A 5,000-nucleotide genomic window follows, 5' to 3' on the forward strand; every position below is an offset into this window, starting at 1 on the left:
CCAGGCCTCGGGGTAGACCTGGTGTCCCAGGGCCACGTGGTAGGCCCGTTGTCGCGGGCCACCGGGTAGACCCGGTGTCCCAGGGCCACGGGGTAGACCTGGTCTCCCGGACTCCGGGGTAGACCTGGTGTCCCAGGGCTCGGGGTAGATCTGGTGTCCCAGGCCTCGGGGTAGAGCTGGTGTCCCAGGGCCACGTGGTAGACCCGGTGTCGCGGGCCACCGGGTAGACCTGGTGTCCCAGGCCCACGGGGTAGACCTGGTCTCCCGGACTCCGGGGTAGACCTGGTGTCCCAGGGCTCGGGGTAGACCTGGTGTCGCCGGCCGGCCTTGGCCTACGGCCACCTGGCCCCATTTGCTAGACCTGTGGTCCCCGCCGGCCTTAGCCCACGCCCGCCCAGCCCGTGGCTAGACCTGTGGTCCCTAGCCGGCCTTCCTCTACCGGTGCCTAGCAAGCGGGAAAAGTATGCAGACAGCGCCGGGGAGGCTGGTGGGGGAGGGCGGGGCGCCGGGGAGGCTGATGCGAGAGGGTGGGGCGCCCCCAACCGCCGATGGGCGTGCGCGGCTCCGACAGAGACGGCAAGGGCAGGGGCAGGGGCAGGGGCAGGGGCAGGGGCGGGCGCGGGGACGGGGACGGGGACGGGGCCAGCGACAGGGAGAGAGGGCACGCGAGAGCGTGCACGCGGACCGGCAGCCAGGCGGGCGGGCGGGCCCTGGCGGGGAGGCGGGGGCAGGAGGCGTGGCGGGGGGCGGCGAGGGGGCGGGGATGGTTGTCCGCGCGTGCGTGTGCACGCGCGGCGGTGAGGTGGCCTGAAGGGATGACCTTGGGGAGTGAGCGTGCGCACTGGCGGGGGGTCGGTGGGTGTGGCGCTGTATCTGTGTCTGTGTGCGGACGAGGGCCAAGGGCCGGCGGCTTCGTGCCGGCCCCGGGCGCCTCGGCACCGAGCCCCCACGGCCCCCTAGACTCACGTCGAGGGCGGAAGACCTCTGCGGACCGTGAAAGAGCCCGCCCGAAAGTGGCCGCCTGCGTGCTGGCGGTGGTGCCGGCGGCAGCCGCCTCTACCGGTGGGCGGGGCGGGGCGGGGCGGGGCGAGCCGCGCCGCATCGGGGCCAGGGGGGCCGGGCTGTATAGGGTCTCAGGAGGGCGTGGGGGGGGGCGGCAGGGCGGGGGCGCGGGGCGGTGGGGGCGCTGTTTCGCCAGTTCAGCGTGTCAGCAGGCAGACCACGGGGCACGGGCTGCCCGTCGGCTCGGCTGGGAGTGCTCTGGATACAAAAGGAAAAGAAATAAAATGTGCCCATTTTTATTGTTGGTTTGTTTTCCCGGATGAGTTTCTCGTTCCAAGCGAATAGAGGAGCCGTTCTACCCAAATCCAAACCACAAGACCACCGACCCCCCCAAAAAAAACCAGCCTCAAAACTCAGCATCAAACAGAGCCGAAACAAAAAAAAAAAAAAAAAAAAAAAGAAAAAAAGAAAGAAAGAAAGAGAAAAAAAAAAAACAAAAAAACCAAAAAGAAAAAACCCCAAAAAAACAAAACAAAACACCCCACCAAAAAAAAAAAAAAAAAAAAAAAAAAAAAAAGAAAGAAAAAAAAAAAAAAAAAAAAAAAACAAAAAAAAACAAAAAAACCCCAAAAAAACCAAAACAAAAAACAAAAACACAAAATCCCAAAAGACCAACAAAAAAAAACCCGAAAATATCTATGGATCTTGAAAGGGGGGTGGGGTTCATTGTGCGGGACGGGGCTGATGGAGCCGTCTGGCTCCAGGGTGTTATGAGGCTGTGAGCTTAGCCCGGCTCCGGGATCGATGGGGACGGTGAGGCACCCGGGCGGCGGGCGACGACAGGGGGATGGGAGGTCTACCCCGGGTCCGGGCCGGTCCTGGCTCATCAGGTCAAGCCGGCTCCGGCGCCGCCGCGGCTCGCCGTGGCGCTCGGAAGGAGGGCGGCTGTGAAGGGACACCAGGTCTACCCCGGCTCCGGCCGGGGACACCAGGTCTACCCCGGGTCCTGGGACACCAGGTCTACCCCGAAGCCCAGGACACCAGGTCTACCCCTGGGCCCAGGGAAACCCTAAGTCCTACCCTTAGCCGTGGGCGGCAGAAAGCAAAGTCCGGCAAAGACACCAGGTCTACCCTCAGCCAGGGGACGCCAGGTCTACCCCGAAGCCCAGGACACAAGGTCTACCCCGGGACCCGGGATGTCAGGTCTACGCCGAGCACTGGGCTGCAGAAAGCAAAGTCCGGCCGTGGACACCAGGTCTACCCCGGCTCCGGCCGTGGACACCAGGTCTACCCCGGATCCGGCGGGACATCAGGTCTACCCCGGCTCCGGCCGGGGACACCAGGTCTACCCCGGCTCCGGCCGGGGACACCAGGTCTCCCCCGTGGCCGGCCGGGGACACCAGGTCTCCCCCGTGGCCGGCCGGGGACACCAGGTCTACCCCGGCTCCGGCCGGGGACACCAGGTCTACCCCGGCTCCGGCCGGGGACACCTGGTCTCCCCCGTGGCCGGCCGGGGACACCAGGTCTCCCCCGGCTCCGGCCGGGGACACCAGGTCTACCCCGGCTCCGGCCGGGGACACCTGGTCTCCCCCGTGGCCGGCCGGGGACACCAGGTCTACCCCGGCTCCGGCCGGGGACACCAGGTCTACCCCGACCCCGGGGCCGCCGTGGGTCGTCCTTGCCCCCGGGTGGCGGGCGCCGGCCGGGGACACCAGGTCTACCTCGCTCCGGCCGGACTTAGTCAAATTTCGGCGGGTGCCGGGTAGACCTGTTGTCGCGGCCGGCTGCGGAAGTTCACCAAGGGGTCGCTGTTGTCGGCCGCCTCCGGCTGCGTCATCGTAAGAGGCGGCCTGCGGTGGCGCCCCTCCCCGGTCGAGCTCCATTGGTTCTCTTGGAGGCCTGGGCGGCTTTGGACTCATCTGTCCGTATTATGGGAGCGAGGTGACGGGCCGCATCCCCGCAGGTTGGTTTCACCCCGTGCCTGCGTGTAAGGCGGTGTGGAGCGGCCGCGCTCGTGCGGTCGGCAGGGCAGAGCAAGTGCCGCCTAGCCGGGACGAGTCTGTGTGGCTCCGTCCCGGCTCCCGTCTTTCCCCGAGGAAGTTGGTACAGTGAGAAAGGGAGGCCGCGAGAGAGAAGGGCTGCGACAGACGGCGGAATTGCCCCCCGAGAGGCCGAGAGAGAGGGGCCGCGACAGGAGGGGGGGCTCCCGGCCGGGAGAGAAGGGCTGCGACGGCAGGAGGCGGAATCCCCCCCGACAGAGGCCGAGAGAGAAGGGCTGCGAAATTGAGGGGGGGCGGAATCCCCGAGAGAGCCGCTCGGCGGCCGAGGCGAGGCGGAGAGAGAGAGGGAGAGAGAAAAGCTGCGAGCGTGTCCCGCTCCGGCCCGGCTTCTGCCGGCCGATTCGCAAGGGGGGGGGCGGCCCCCCCCTGGGCAGCGGTGGCGGGCGAGGCGGCGGCGCCTCGTCCCTTTTGTGCCTGGCCTTAAGCCGGGGCCCACTCGGCGGGCACTGTTTTGGGCTGTCGGTCGGAACCTCGGCGGCGGGCCGGCCCGCCCGGTGAAGCGGCGGAGCCCGGGGTCGGGGCGCCCCGTCCCCGGGCCGCGTCGTTGAAGCCGTCCCCCTTCCTCGGCCTTAAGCCGGGGACCCGCGTCGGCGGGCAAAGTTTTTCTTTTCGGAGTTGACGGGCCCGGCACCCGATGGAGAGAGCCCCCCGGACTTGTCCCGGGCGAGGCGGCGGCGCCTCGCCCACCTCGGTCGTGGCCGCATCGACCGAGCCGCTTCTGCCGGGCGGGCTGGGTTGCCGGGCGGGGGTCCGTCGTTTTCTCCGCGGCTTAGGCGTGCGGGCAGAGTGGGGGCGCCCGCCCGGCCTCCGCGGATCTTTCTAGTTTTTCTCCGGCGGCCCTAAGCCGCGGCACCGAGAGGCGTTGCGACCGAAGGGGCGCGCGGGCCACGCGAAAAGCGACGGCGGCGAGAGAGAAGGGAGCGAGCGGGATGCCGGCGGGTCCGTGGGGGAGTGAGGCTCGTAACTCGCCCCCCGGGTCCCCGGCGTCCCGGGCCCGCGGCCCCCGTGGCTAGCACGGGTCGCCGCGAACGCGTCTCCATGTGCCTTTTTGGTGGTGCCGTTCCCCCCGGCTGCTTTTTTCCGGGAAGGGAGAGCCGGCCGCCGGTGGCGCGGTCCGGTGGCACTTTTTCTCGCACGCTCGGCCGGGTTCCCCCGGGCCGGAAGGGGAAGCCGAGTCCCCCCGGCCTGGCGGGCCAGCCCAGTCCCAGTCCTGCCGTTGCCTAGCCGAAAGGGAAAAGCCGTTGGCGCCCGCGGGCCGGGCGGGCGGGTGGCGGCACCCCCCGCGCTCCTCCTCTGCCGCGAGCGCTCCGCAGGCGGGGCTGGGCGGCCGTCGCCGTTGTCCCAGGACCGTGGCCGTGGGGCCCTTGTCGCTGTTGGCGCGGTTCCTTCCTTGGCCGCGCGCCCGATCGATGAGGCTTTTCGGGTGGCGTCGGAGAGGGCCCCCGGCGGGCCGGCTCTCCCTCCGGGGCTTCTCTGTCGCGGGGAAGTCACGGCGGGGGGGGTCCGGTGCTCGGGCAGGGCGGTCTCCTTTCCAGTTCGCTTCCCGTTGCGGGCGAGGTGTCGCCCCTCCCGCTGCCGGGGGGTGGCGTCTTTACCGACCCCAGCTGTGTGACGGCCGCGTGGCCCCGCTAGCCTTCAGGTGTCCTTCGAAAACCACGCGAGGTGTGCCGGTGCCGGCCCCGGTCCGGGTAGCGCCCCGTGGGTGCCGGCCGCGAGCAGCGCCGGGCGGCGGTGCGGTTGGAGCTGAGCCGCGGGAGCGAAGAGAGCGAGAAGGGGGCTGAGCGTGACCCGAACCGACGGGGCGCGGACGGGGGACCAGAGCCCGATCCGCGCGCTCCTTTGCCGTTCCGCCGCCCGCTGCAGAGCGAGCCGCCCCGGCTGAAAAGGGGGCCTCGGTGTCCGGGCCGCGCCCGCCTCGTCGGGTCGCTGTCTCCTCTA

Source organism: Melozone crissalis, unplaced genomic scaffold (genome assembly GCF_028551555.1).
Source record: "Melozone crissalis strain CALT ecotype California unplaced genomic scaffold, PUWL_Pcris_2 ptg000271l_1, whole genome shotgun sequence".
NCBI classification, from domain to species: Eukaryota; Metazoa; Chordata; class Aves; order Passeriformes; family Passerellidae; genus Melozone; species Melozone crissalis.